This window comes from Terrapene carolina, unplaced genomic scaffold (genome assembly GCF_002925995.2).
Source record: "Terrapene carolina triunguis isolate 2854851 unplaced genomic scaffold, T_m_triunguis-2.0 Scaffold932, whole genome shotgun sequence".
In the NCBI taxonomy this organism is placed as follows: domain Eukaryota; kingdom Metazoa; phylum Chordata; order Testudines; family Emydidae; genus Terrapene; species Terrapene triunguis.
In genome coordinates, this window is record NW_020665283.1 from 1 (window position 1) to 15,653 (window position 15,653).

Here is a 15,653-nt window from a genome sequence, read left to right on the forward strand (position 1 = left end):
GTGGGGGTTCTGGTAGTAGTAGTAGGGGTAGTAGAACCGGGGGGGGGGCTCCCAGAACCAGCTGCACCCCAGTTGCTACTACAACTTCCCCAAATACTACTACAACTCTCAAACTACTACTATGAGCCTCCAACTACTACTAACCCCCAACTTCTAGTGCAACCCCCCACTACTACTACAACCCCTCAACTACTACCCCCAACTGGTATTAAAATCCCCCACTACTACTATAGCCCCCCAACTACTACTACAGCCCCCAAATACTATTACAACCCCTCTACTACTACTTCAACCCCCACTACTACAACCCCCAACTACTACTACAACCCTCTAAGTACTATTACAAACCTCCAGCTATTACTGCAACCATTCAACTACTACTACTACTACCCCCCAACTGCTATTAAAACCCTCCCACTTCTACTACAACCCCCCAACTATTACTAACCCTCTGCTACTACTACAACCCCCCAAAAATTACTACGACCCCCACAACTACAATTACAACCACCAACTCATATTACAACACCCCAGCTCCTAACACAACCCCCAACTACTACTACATCCCTACTACTAAAATGCCCACTACTAAGAGAATCCCCCCACTACAACCCGCCCAACTACTACTATAACCCCACTCCCGCTACTATTATAACCTCACCCCCATTTTACTACTACAACCTCCCCAATGCCACTACAAGCCCCCAACTACTACTACAACCACCCACTACTACAAACCCACAATACTTCTACAACCTCCACGTCTACAACTAAACCCCCCAATTACTACTACAACCCCCAACTTCTACTACAGCCCCACTACTACTACTACAACCACCCCAATACTACTACAGCCCCCCAATACTAGTACAACCACACACACACACACAGACCAACATAGAAACTCCTCCCAACACACACATACACACCAAGACACAAACAACCCCCAACACACACACATATCCCAACATCCACCCACTCCCAATACACACACACACATTCCCAGCACACTTACGCACCCCAAAACACACACAAACACACCTCAGCTGTCACACACACACCCCCTCACACTCCAACACAAATGCACACATCTACACAAACACACCACAACACACACACAACCAACAAACATACACAAACACACCCCAGCACACACACAGAACAACACACACACACACCCCAACACACACACACACTCACCACAAGACACACACACCACAACACACACCCCAGATACACACCCATGCCCCAACACACACCCCAGCACACACAGCCAAACACAACCAACACCCCCAAAAAAACACACCAAAACACACACATACCCCAATACACACATCCAACACAGACACACCAACACCCACATCCCACACCATACACCCAACCCCCCCCACCAACACATGCACACCCAACACCTTGAGCACACACCCCACAGCACGCAAACAACACACACATTGCAAACACTCTCAACACACACACCCCAACACACACAAACCCCCCACATACACGCATCCAAAGCACACACCCCCAATGCACACACAGCCCATCTCACACTCAACCAACACAGAGAGAACCCAAACACACACACACCAAATACACACAGACACACATATCCCCAACACCCCCCCAAAGCACACACACACACCAACACACCCAACACACACACACACATATCCTGAGAAATACAAACATACCACAAAACACAAACAGCCCAACACACCCACCCACCCACACCCCAAAACACAACCGGTGGCCAGTCAGAGTAATGCACAGCGTATGTTCCCCTTGGAGCAGCAGTGACACCTGGTGGCCAGTCAGGGTCATGCACAGAGCATATTTCCCTTCGAGCAGCAGTGGCACCCGGTGGCCAGATTAGGTAATACAAAGATTGTGGTTCAGTTGGGCGGCAGTGACAACTCGCGGCCAGTAGGGGTAATGCACAGAGCGTGTATGCCTTGGAGTAGCAGTGATACTATTCAGTCAGGATAAAGCACAGAGCATGTTTCCCTTGGTGCAGCAGTGACACTCAGTGGCCAGTTGGGGTAATGTTCAGAGTGTGTTTCCTATGGAGCAGCAGTGACACTTGGTAGCTAGCAGGAGTGGCACCAGTCTCTTCCCATTTGGTGGGAGGGCTGAGGTGGGCTACACAAAAAAATTGGGGGGTTGCACCCCTCATCACCTGGCACCACCCCTCAAGGGGGGCATGCATCTGCTCCTTCTCAGTTAAAGGCCAGGCTCATCTCCTCTCTTTGCATTGCAAAATAATGCAAAGTAATGCACACTGAAAAACATAATCCCAACTAAACATATAAAATGATGAGGTCTAAATTAGCTGTTACCACTCAAGAGAGAGATCTTGGAATCATTGTGGATAGTTCTCTGAAAACATCCACTCAGTGTGTAGCAGCAGTCCCCAGTCAAAAAAGCAAACAGAATGTTGGGAATCATTAAGAAAGGGATAGATAATAAGACAGAAAATATCATACTGCATCTATATAATTACCTGGTACGCCCACATCTTGAATACTGCTTGCAGATGTGGTCGCCCCATCTCAAAAAAGATATATTGGAATTGGAAAAGGTTCAGAAAAGGGCAACAAAAATATGGAACAGCTTCCATATGAGGAGAGATTAATAAAACTGGGACTTTTCACCTTGGAAAAGAGACAACTAAGCGGGGGGATATGATTGAGGTCTATAAAATTATGACTTGTGTGGAGAAAGTACACAGGGAAGTGTTATTTACTCCTCATAATACAGGAACTAGGGGTCACGAAATGAAATTAATAGACAGCAGGTTTAAAACAAACAAAAGGAAGGGTATTTTCACACAACGCACAGTCAACCTGTGGAACTCCTTGCCAAAGGATGTTGTGAATGCCAACACAATAACATGATTCAAAAAAAGAACTAGATAAGTTCATGTAGGATAGGTCCATCAATGGCTATTAGCCAGGATGGACAGTGATGGTGTCCCTAGCCTCTGTTTGCCAGAAGCTGGGAATGGGCGACAGGGGATGGATCACTTGATGATTACCTGTTCATTCTTTCTGGGGCACCTGGCACTGGCCGCTCTTGGAAGACAGGATACGGTGCTAAATGGACCTTTGGTCTGACCCAGTATGGCCGTTCTTATGGTCTTATATCCTCTCCCGCGGTCAGGGTTTACAGTAATATAGCTATTATTAAAATAAAATAGTTAACAGGATTTACTCCAAGTCCATCTAAATAATTTAAATCTGTCCAAAAATTAGCATTAACTCCAAAATCCTCTTAAATATCCCATGAGAAACCTAAACCTAAATCAAAATTTGAAGCAGCAAACAATGTTTAATTTAAAATCCAAACATTAAGAAAAACTATTTTAAAACATTTCTAATTCCATAAATTAATAATTCCCACATTTTATCAAAAGTGTGCTGCAGCAGTATGATAAAATAACATAAAATAAATAAGCCCTACTATTAAAACCACCTATAAAGCCTTAAAGCAATTCGAATACTGGCCAAATCTGTGTAAAAATATGCAGAATTATGTCAAAATCGGTATTGCATGTCAGACATTTCAATGCAGCAAACGTAAATTAAAAGCTCCACTTCAACTAAAACAAACGAAACCAATAAACCAAAACAGTCACCCTTAAACAAACCTACACATAAGCGAAATTAAACCTGTACCAACACTGGAACAAACTATGTAATGTTCTAATTCTAACATTGTTTCACGCAGGAAGGGAAGTGTTTTGTAGCCCCAGTAACCATGCTGCCACTACAGCATTTCTTTCACTAAATACGATTTTTACCAAATATAATTTGCCCTTAAAATTGTCTAACAGAAATTCTAATTGTATCTTTGCAATAATATCCCACGTATGGAAGTACATCCAGTCAGAGCAGCAGCACAGTCCTCGATTCCTAAGCCAAGTGAATAAGTGATCTTCTTCTGCTAGAATCCCACGCGGTTTGTGCATTTGTACACCCTGGGCCTGAAGCTGATACGAGAAAGGTCAGTGAGCGAGCTTCAGAGTAGCAGCCGTGTTAGTCTGTATCCGCAAAAAGAACAGGAGTACTTGTGGCACCTTAGAGACTAACAAATCTCCGACTTCACCTGCTGGAGAGCAGAGGAAACTGACTGAGTGACGTACTAGTTAATTTAAATATCAACCTTGTTCTCTGCCGGAGGCTTCCCCATGGAGAGCGAGGAGAGTTCACTGGGCGCGTCAATACTGTATTTGCATATTAAAAGCCTGCAGTGTGGGGACATTGGAGTAAAATGTGAGTACGCTTTGGGGTTGGGACCCACATTTTGAGTGTAGGCTGTTGGGAACCGGCCAGTGACGAGGCGTGCGCTCACGCTGAGCTGGAAGCATTGGGCCCGACGTGGGGAGGGAGCTCCGGGCACTTCGCAAGGGCGAGGGGCAGAAGCACTGCGTAAGGGAAGCATGGTGCCCAGACCTGGCGGGAGATCGGCCAGCGCTTTGGGCTGGTTGATGGGGTGTAGCTGCTGTCGCCCTGCGTGTGCGCTCATGTCGGAGGTGCTCGTTAGTTGACAGGAGGGGAATTGAGGCACGTGGCAGGGGCGTCGGGCTGCTGCCCCGGGCGCTGTGCGGGGAATGTCCCGCGCACGCCGGGTGAGGCGGAGCGAGGCCGAGCGGCGCTGGCTGCTGGCGCCGGGGCGGAGGAAAAGCGGGGGTGGGACTGGCCGAGCTGGCAGCCAATGGGCTGTCACTGCCTGGCGGCGGAGAGCGCTGCTGCAGGCGCTGCAGCTCAGAAATCTCTCGAAGCCCCGGGACCGTTTGGAGTCGCTGAAGGGAGGCGGGAAATCGCCAGGCTGCAGCGCGAGGCTCCCGTGGGCAGCGAACCAGCCGCGGGCGCAGCCGCTGCAGCGGGGGTCGGACCGAACTCCCGGGGTGCGGCGCGCGCTGCCAGCGAACGCGCGGGATGTTTGTAGCTGCGGGACGGTGTCTGTGCGTGTGAGCCAAGTCCCGGCAGCCGGCAAGAAGCAGGATTCCCAGGAGTGGTGCTGTTGTTTCCCAGGGTGGGGATGGGGAACTGGCCTCGGGGTTAGGCGGTGTCCGCTCAGAGGGGCTGGGCTCAGAGCTGGAGGTTAGGGCTGGGGGGAGGATGGGGCTGCGGTTCGGTTCAGTGGTTTAGGGTTGGGGACCAGGTTATAGGGTAAGGGTGAGCAATTTTTTGTTCAAGCTGGGTTCCGGGTAGGGTTTAGATTTTGGGGGGAGGGTTTGGCCAGCAGCAGCATAGCAGTGCGGGTGGCAATGGGGTGGCAATGGGGTGGCAATGGGGTGCCAACCAACAGTGATTTATAAGTAGGTGTTTTTAGGTCGTTTTAGTGTCAGTAGCACCCCAGAGAGGGGGTAGGGTCATGTTTGCTACAGGGGGCTAAAGTGCTAGGGAAGGCGGTTGCAAGTTAACTCATCATTCTTGAGGCGAAGATTTTTGTCATGGTTATTTATAATAAAAGTCATGGACAGATCATGGGCATTAAACAAAAATTGATGGAAGCCCTGACCTGTCCCTGACTTTTACTAAAAATAACTGACAAAATGTGGAACCAGGGGCCATCTACCACCATCTCCTGTGGCTCCTGGGTTCCCCCCATCACCCGTAGCTGCTGCCACATGTGGTGCCTGGGAGTTCTGGGGTCCACCTATGGTGGAAGGGAGCTTTGGGGTCTGCTTGCAGCAGCTGGGAGCTGTGGGGTCCATCTGCAGTGGCATGCGTTAGGGTTGGGGTTGGGTTAGGGTTGGGGTTGGGTTAGGGTTGGGGTTGGGGTTAGGGTTGGGGTTTAGGGTTGGGGTTTAGGGTTTAGGGTTTGGGGTTGGGGTTGGGGTTAGGTCAGGGTTAGGGTCAGGGTTAGGGTTGGGTTAGGGTTAGGGTGGGTTAAGGTCAGGGGTTAGGGGTGGGGTTAGGGTTGGGGTTGGGTTTAGGGGTTGGGGTTGGGTTTAGGGTTTAGGGTTGGGGTTGGGTTTAGGGTTTAGGGTTGGGGTTGGGTTTAGGGTTTAGGGTTTAGGGTCAGGGTCAGGGTTAGGGTTAGGGGTGGGGTTAGGGTTGGGGTTGGGTTTAGGGTTAGGGTCAGGGTCGGGTTAGGGTTGGGGTTAGGGGTTAGGGTTTAGGGGTTGGGGTTGGGTTTAGGGTTTAGGGTTTAGGTTGGGGTCGGGGTGGGGGTGAGGGTGAGGGTGAGGGTAGGGTTAGGGGTCAGGGTCAGGGTGAGGGTGAGGGTTGGGTTAGGGTGAGGGTTTAGGGTTTAGGTTAGGGGTTGGGGTTAGGGGTTAGGGTCGGGGTGGGGGTGGGGTTTAGGGTTAAGGGTGAGGGTGAGGGTGAGGGTGAGGGTTTGGGGTTTAGGGTTAGGGTTAGGGTTAGGGTTAGGGTTAGGGGTTTAGGGTTTAGGTTAGGGGGTTAGGGTTAGGGTTTTAGGGTGAGGGTTAGGGTAGGTTAGGGTTAGGGGTTGGGGTTTAGGGTTAGGGTTTAGGGTTGGGGTTTAGGGTGAGGGTCAAGGTCAGGGCTAGGGCTAGGGCTAGGGGTAGGGGTAGGGTTAGGGTTAGGGTAGGGTTAGGGTTAGGGTAGGGTTAGGGGTTAGGGTTAGGGTTAGGGTGAACCGCGGCCACAGGGAGCTGAGGGGCTCCATGCCTGCAGATGCTCCAAGTAAACAAAACGTGCCGATCCGCCAGTGGCTTACTCTGACGGGCTGGGAAAACATGGTAAACCATGCAGCTCATGCTCAGTCTTATTAGTTTTCATGATAGATCAGATGTCTGCTACCAGTTAATGCTCATCCTGAGAGAACAGTAGCCAGCCAACTTAACTAAAGCTATGCACTCTACTGTTTGATACTGTAACTTTTCCTGAAAGGACCTAAAGTACTTTTTTCAGTAGTCTGACAAAGGCCTGGTCTACACTAACCCCCCAATTCGAACTAAGGTACGCAACTTCAGCTACGTGAATAACGTAGCTGAAGTCAATGTACCTTAGTTCGAACTTACCGCGGTCCAGACGCTGCAGGCAGGCTCCCCCGTCGACTCCGCGTACTCCTCGCGCCGAGCAGGATTACCGGAGTCGACGGCGAGCACTTCTGGGTTTGATTTATCGTGTCCAGACAAGACGCGATAAATCGAACCCAGAAGTTCGATTGCCTGCCGCTGAACCAGCGCGTAAGTATAGACAAGCCCAAAGCCTTCACACTTAGTCCAGGTTCTTGTGATTACCATGGGGCAGAATTCTTGTTTGCTTTTAGTTTCTAGTGCTGTCAGTCTTTTAACCTTCACCCAGAATGTTTTAAAAGTCATGCAGCTGACATTCTTATTGATCTCATCAGCCATGGAGAAACTGATTCCTGTCAAAGAGAGTGAAAGCCTTGTCATTTGGGATAAGAAGACATCACAACTTCTTAGCAGGGAAATAGACAAAAAACACATGAATATCTGAAGAACTAAAACAGACATTTAACACACCTCTACCCCAATATAACGCTGTCCTCGGGAGCCAAAAAAAATCTTACTGTGTTATAGGTGAAACCGCGTTATATCGAACTTGCTTTGATCCGCCGGAGCACGCAGCCCCGCCCCCCTGGAGCACTGCTTTACCACGTTATATCCGAATTTGTGTTATATCGGGTTGCGTTATACCGGGGTAGAGGTGTATAGCTGAAATACCCCACCAGCTAATTGTCTGGTATAGATTGGCAATTATATAACCAGCTAATCAGGCATTCTAGCTTTTTGTGGTATTCGTGGTGAGAAGAGGGAATTTGGAGATGCAGTAGTCACTTGTGTAAATTAAAGATGGAAAACTCCTGTTAGGGCATCTAGTCCATCACATAGGGTGAAAGCTTCCATTGACTTCAGTGGGGCTATGACTTCACCCCAGGTCTAACACAGGATCTAAAGAACAGGATGTCTTGTGATGGCGATAGTAAACTTATAATAATACAGCAAAGGCAGAAATGTGTATTAAATATTTGTTCTGTAGTTAGGAAGAAGCTGGATAATTAATCATATCATAGCAATAATAATGAAATAATTTCCAACCAGAAGTAACTAGGGAGAATGTTAAATAGCATTGGCAAAGTTTCTGAACATTTAAAATCTGCAAGATCCAAATAACTTGCACCCAAGAACTTTAAAGCAATTGGCTGAGGAACTCTGACCAACTGATGTTGATTTTTTAATAAATATACCTCTACCCTGATATAACGCTGTCCTCGGGAGCCAAAACATCTTACTGTGTTATAGGTGAAACCACGTTATATCGAACTTGCTTTGATCCGCCAGCGTGCGCAGCCCCGCCTCCCCGGAGCGCTGTTTTACCGCGTTATATCCGAATTCATGTTATATCGGGTCACGTTATATCGGGATAGAGGTGTATTGGCATATTGTGGAAGTTCCAGATGACTGAAAAAAGGTAATATTGTGCCAATATTTTAAAAGGGTAAATGAAATGACCTGTGTAACAATAGGACAGTTACTAGAATACCAATTCTGGGCAAATTCTTGAAATGCTTGATACAGGCTGCAAGCAGTGAAAAATGCCAGTCAACATGGTTTTATGGAATAGGTCTTGTCAAATCTTTTTTTTTTTTTTTTAATATTACAAGTTTGGTTGATAAATTGACATGAGTTCTGTAAGGCCTTTGAGCTAGTACCACATGACTTTTTAACTAAAAAAAATAGCAATATACAAAACTAATGTATCACATATTAAATGGGTTAAAACTAATAACTGGTAGATCTCAAAGTAATTGTTAATGAAGCCTCATCATTCAGTCAGGTTGTTTCTTGTGGGGTCCCACTGGGATCTGTTCTAGGCCCAATGCTAATCGATATCTTTATCAATGGTCTGGACGAAAATATAAAATCACTGTTAGCAAAGTTTGTAGATGACAAGGTCGGGAGAGGTAGTAAATAATGACAGGATCAGTTATACAGAGTGATCTAGGAGTGTCTAGAGTAATATACTAGTACCTCCATATGATGACACAGAGAACTGCTGTTTAAATAGTAATGTTATCAGAGATACACATTTAGACCCAGTCACAACTTCATATACTGCCTGGGGCCTAACTATCTTTTTGTCTTTAGTCCCGACAGACACCAGAAGGGGAATTCCTGCCATTAGATCAATGTGAGTTGGATGTTGGATTTGGAACCGGAGCTGACCAGCTGTTTTTAGTTTCTCCTTTAACCATCTGTCATGAAATCAACCCCAAAAGCCCCTTTTTTTGTCTCTCTCAAAGATCGCTAAGAAGTGAGCAGTTTGAGATCGTTGTCATCCTTGAAGGAATTGTTGAAACTACTGGTAAGATTTTTTTTTTTTTTCAACAAAGTGAATGGTCTATGTCAGCGTTTCTCAAACTGAGGTCTGTAAGGGTACTCCAGGGGGTCCACAAGTCATGTCTGGCTCCAAGGAGTCTGTGAGTCATGACTCGCGGACCCCCTGGAGCCAGACTTGTCCGGGGCCGCCAGGCTCGCTGATCAACTCTTCCCCCTTCCTCCCAGTGCTTCCTTCATGCCACAAAACAGCTGTTAAGCAGTGTGCAGGAGGGAGGGGGAGGAGTGGGACGGGGCACGCTCGGGGAAGGGAGCAGAAAGAGGCGGGGAAGAGGAGGGGCACAGGTGGAGCAGGGTTGGGAAGAGGTGGGTGAAGGAAGGGGTGGAGTGGGTATGGTAACCAGACATCCCTCTGGCTCCTAGGTGCAGGGACGGCCAGGGGGGCTCTGCATGCTGCCCCTGCCACGAGTGCTGGCTCCGCAGCTCCCATTGGCCGGGAACTGTGGCCAATGGGAGCTGCGGGGGCAGCGCCTGTGGACGGAGGCAGCAGCAGCATGCAGAGCTGCCTGCCTGGCTGTGCCTCTGCCTAGGACCCAGAGGGACATGTCGCCGCTTCTGGGGAGCCGCCCTAGGTAAACGCCGCCCAGAGCCCGCGCCACAGCCCTGAGCCCCCTCCTGAACCCAAACTCCTTCTTGGAGCCCGCATCCCTCCTGCACCCGAACCCCCATCCCTGAGCCCTTCCTGCACCCAAACTCCCTCCAGGAGCCTGCTCCCCACCCGCCAGCCCTGAGCCCCTCCTGTATCCAAATTCCCTCCCAGAGCCCGCACCCCAGCCCTGAGCCCCCTCCCGCACCCAAACTCCCTCCCAGAGCCAGCACCCTGAACCCCCTCCCATGCCCCAACCCCCTGCTCCAGCCCTTAGCCCCCTCCTTGCAGTGGGGCTGGAGCCAGGGCAGTTTGCCCCCAACCAGTGGCTGGGGCTGCTCGGGTTTGGGGATCCTCGAAAAATGTTTAAATCAAAATGGGGGTCATCGGGTGGTTAAAGTTTAAGAACAGCTGGTCTACATATTGTATTATTTTAATGTTGACACTTTCAGTTTGTCTTTAGTCCTAATATTTCTCTTAATCAGTGGTATAATATTGTATCAAGGCAGTCATTCAAAATTATATTCTCCTGGAAAATTCATATTGGCTGTTTCCATCAGCCTAACAACATGGTAAGCTTGGAATAGATTTTGTGCCTGAGCTAAAATGTTTTCATGATCAATTTACAAATCTTTATTAAAATATAGTAATCTATGAATCTGTGCCTTAAGTGAGGCAAAAAATCTCATATAACTTTTAGAATATAGCATATGTAACAATATCAGAAACTGTTGTAATATGTTGTCGGCAGTGATGTTTTTAGGTGTGTGTTGGTGAGAAAGGAGCTCAGCATGCTATGGGGCAGTGTGTTAAAGAAATAAAAAGTTATTCATCTAGCTCTAGTTCCTGGCACTCCTAATCTTTGCTGGAGAACTCTCTCTCTCTAAATTCAAGCCGGGAGTACAATCCTTAACCCTCACACCTAGCTGAGTAATGGGCCTTTCGGACCACTTCTAAGAGAACTTCCCAGACACTAGTACAGCTAAAGTAGCACACCAATAGTAAGAGAATACTCCCTGAAGTATATGTTACCTCACTTTTATTATTTTATTTGTAATTACATCTCCCTGCTATTCAAAATAAATTGGTTTGGTACAATGACAAGACAGAGTTAATCAAATATTTGTATAAGCAAATCTGACTAAGTACTTAGAAACACTATCTCAACTGTTAGGAGACTGGTGGTCACCAGATGGAGCAACACATTATCTCAATATTGTTAGATGTAGAATAGGATTGATTTTTATTATGCAATCTTACCATATATTCTCCTCCTACCATATGTTGATCTGTTCTTTCATTTTATAAGGTTAACATTCCTGTCTGTTTATGTAGGAATGACGTGTCAGGCTAGGACCTCCTACACAGAAGATGAAGTTCTTTGGGGCCACAGATTCCTCCCAGTAATGTCCCTAGAGAATGGCTTTTTTCGTGTGGATTACTCTGTTTCATGCCACCTTTGAAGTCCCCACACCTCCTTATAGTGTTAAACAGGAGGAAAGCCTGTCTCTTCCATCTCCTTTCAATACTCCTATTGGTAACAACCGAAACAGAAGGGAACACATATGCTCACTTGACTGTATTGATATTTTAGAAGAGAAAACAAACAAGTTTCCTAGTAAACTGCAAAAAATTAGCTCCAGAAAGGAAGGCCTTCAGAGAAGAGTCCTGAGACTGAGTCCCAGCAATGTGGAGAAAGCTTGCAGTACTGGAGATCTCTTGAGAATTCAGCAGATAAGTTCTGTTCCCAGCAATGAAGATGGTGATGAAAGGATACAACTGAAGGCCTTCAGAATCAAATCTGAGTCTTTGACTCAGTCTACTGGAGATCTTGAGTTACAGAAAAAGCCTCAAGGTATGCTCACCTTAGGGACAAGACTAGAGGATAATTTGCCTGCCAAACTTCGAAAAATGAATTCTGATCGCCTCTCCTAAATAACAGATGCAACAGGAGTTATTGTTAATAAACTGCATTTTAGACTTCTGTCCTTCAGGATTATTTTGGAATACTACTGTGATAATTTGGTTTTGCCAAGGGATTCTTCATAAATAACAATTTTCAAAATTAATTAGCATTTTTCTATAATATTCAATACAAATCTGATTTATGTAGCATGGTAACTGTACAGGGTGCTATACTGTAAGTTCATTGTGCCAAATACACAAGTCCCTGCTTTAAAGCTGTCTATCAGCACTACTGTAACAGATTGGTCTGGTCTTCCATCCTTTCAGAAGGCAGATTCTCAGCTATGACTAAAGTGCACATAGTGCAGGTTGGGTGGGGGAGGGTTCAGTGGCAGCATAAACCTCACCTTTACACTCCCCTGATTCTAGGGCTGCTGTGTATAATGTGGGTATTCTCCCCGTCACCCCCTCCCCCCACATCATATATTAGAGTAGCCCTATGTGTAGTCTAATCTATGCCATCTCTTAACACCCTTAAGGGACTGAAGCCATCACTGGGGAACTCTGTACCATAAAGATGCCCAGCCACATCTCCTGTGCCAGCAACGGGGTGGGTGGGGAGTAGGAGCAGGGGCTATATGAGCTGCTATGCCACTGGAGGATCCATTACACTTATGTGAGCTTCCCAGGGCTGGATGCACATGTTCTAATGGCCAGCAGCCAGATTGATAAAAGGATTTGGCCAAAGAAGTAGATTAAGAAAAAGTACAAAACTTTTTTCTCCTACCACTAAAAGAATTAAATCTGAAATTAGTACATTTTATCAAAAATAGTTGGTGAGACAATAGAGGCACAGAAATGAGTATGGCCCTGAATACTACAGTCCTATGATATGAAAAGATAAGGATTTTTTCAGAAGGTAGGTGACCAGCAGTGTCTCAAACGCATAAGTAAAAATTATATTTTGACTTATTGAATTTTAGAAAATAGTAAGAACTGGACTCATATTTTATTTTCTTAACGTTATTAGTTCCATAGTTATCAAATAATCAAATGTTTGCTTCAGTTTCTATTCTAGAACTGTTATTCATCTTTTCCCTGTGGAAAAATGACTTGTTTACAGCCTACAGTGAGCAAACAAAATCATATCTAACTATTTAATAAAATAATATTTAGTACTTACTGTATATGATGCTTTACTTCTTCAAACCATTCCACAAGAAGATCAAATTCTACTCTGGTATATTGATGCAATTTCACTGAAGTCAGTGGGACTGCACTGGCATAACAGAGCAGAACTTGTACTATTAACTAATCATCACAGCACACTTGTGATAGAGAAACTCAAGCAGAGATTTAAGTGATTTGCCCATTGTTACAAAAGCAGATGGATCTCCAGTCAGGGTTAGAATTCAGAAGTTCCTGATTCCCCCTCCTGTGCTAATACCCCTAAACCAATATGCTGCCCACGTAGAATGGAATGGACAAGGGCAACACATCTCGAAGAACAACAGTTACGAAAGGTAGGTAACCGTTTGTCATGCTAGCACAATATTCCTTATTTCTAAAGGATGGTTAAGTTACAGGCCCTATGGGATTGATAATGTCCTTATTTGGATTTCCCTTCAACTATTAGGCGTCAGTTATGTACAGAGACCAGAGCCAGTCCTAGGGCAGTACAGTGTATTTGGAATCTCTTTGGTAATCCAAGCTCTGAGGCTGGGAATTGTGGCAGTAAAGTCACTTTCTATTTTTAGACAAGAGGAAGACATGTGAACAGTTGGGGCTCCCCGGGGGTGGGGGAAGAAATATTGATACGCCTTTGCTGAAGAAAGGGGAGGGAAAACATCTCCCAAATTCTTCAGGAATTTGAACTGAACTTCCAGCAAATTTGCATGGTTAGGAAACAAAAACTAATGAAAACTGGAAACATGTTAATAGATGGCTTAGCCTGTGTCTCTGTTTTTGAACTGCTGTTACACACACGAGAGCTACAATGCTATACTGTACATTGGATGGAGGGAAAAAATGATATTATAGGCAATGTGTTAACTGAAAAATTAATTACATCAAAGTATTCGTTTTCCTTGCATTGTATGGCCATTAGATCAGGTGTTTAGACTCCATTTTATGCAGTCTGGGGATACACTTCAGCTAGAGAGTGGGCAGAATTTGAAATAGATTTAATAATGGAGAGAATCAGAAAAAAAACACCACAAGAGCTGCATCTTTTCAGATGCCTTTTAAGAGGCCAGAAGAGTTTTCCAAGCCTTCCTTACCATGGGCATAGGTCCTTAATTTTCTTTAAAAACTCAAGAGCATAGCCACATAAACGCACAAGTCCTCCTTTTCATTTTCCCCATATTCTTACAAAAGAAATCAAATGTCAAACTACAATTCTGTTAGTTGATGCTGTGTAAAGAATGTGATTTTAAATATAGAAACGTAAGGAAATTCTAAAAATTAAGACACAAAACATTAACTTGGACACAGTGCACATACATAGTGACACATACATTTAACAACATAGGCAGCTGACCTGCCAAAGTATATACCGCTATGGAAACCATTACTTTTGAATGTACACACTTTGCTCATTTAAATTCTCTGGCTTAAAAGATGCGTGCAGAAGATTTTAAAAATTAGGCTTGTGCCCTCCTTTTGCTTCTTTAGGGTGAGGCAGAGTGACCGGAGGAACTGATTATCTTTTCCTTAAATAATTGTCTGTTGGTGATGGGAATTTATTATTAATGAGCTCTGGCAGATGTAAATATTGAAAGGCAGCAGAAAATGGAGCAGCTAGAGCTTCTCTTCTCCCTTCCCTGTGATGAAAAAAGACATTTTATATGACTCTAAAATTGTCTGAAAAGTACCTGAGTGAATATAAATCCTGCACATTTAAAACCAGAAGGGATTATGGTAATAGTACTCATCCAAACAAGCTTGTCTGTACTACTGTTCTATGTTAGCTTTATCTTATTGTGTACAATAATTAGTGCCCTATTAAATGAATTGATGTTTGCAATATGCTTTAAAAATGTGTTCTATAAATGCTGTACTTACTGTAATAAGCAGGATAGCAGACTGAGATACTGTACTGCAGATTGGTTTCAGCTGCCTAGTCTTCCTTCTTTATCATCAGATTCTAAAAGTGTACAGACTCTGTGCTGTGTGTATTTTGCCCCCCCTTCCCACCACCGCCCCCACGACTAATGTAACTATACAGATGTAGTTAAACTGATAGGGATTTTGCACCAGTGTAAAACAGGAGTACTGTGGTAACACCCATGCAAGTTTTCGTAATCTAAACAATCCCTTAGAGCCAATATGTCACAAATAAGCATTAGGAAAAGGACAAAGAAAATTTCAAGCGGTGTAACTTCACCAAAATTATAGTCTTTTTTTTTTTAATTGTTTATCGGGTGGGGTTTTAAATGTATGTTATCCAATACAGTGATCCAGCAACTAAAAAATTGGAGTGAGTTCGTTCATGGATTAGACCACTGAATGGTCTGACAACAGTTTTCAAGTATATAAAAGGTTGTTACGAGCAGGGGGAAAAATTGTTGTGCGTAACCTCTGAGGATAGGACAAGAAGCAATGGGCTTAAATTGCAGCAAGGGTGGACATTAGGAAAAACTTCCTAACTGTCAGAGTGATTAAGCACTGGAATAAATTGCCTAGGGAGGTTGTGGAATCTCCATCATTGGGGATTTTTAAGAGCTGGTTGGACAAACACCTGTCAGGGATGGTCTAGATAATACTTAGTCCTGCCTTGAGAGCAGGGGACTGGACTAGATGACCTCTCAAGGTCCCTTCCAGTTC

The 15,653-nt window shown here is 45.3% G+C and overlaps 1 pseudogene; it reads left to right on the forward strand.

Moving 5' to 3' along the window:
* Window positions 1-4,609: 4,609 nt before the first annotated feature.
* LOC112119837 lies at window positions 4,610-15,417 on the forward strand (annotated as a pseudogene).
* The last annotated feature ends 236 nt before the right edge of the window (window positions 15,418-15,653 follow it).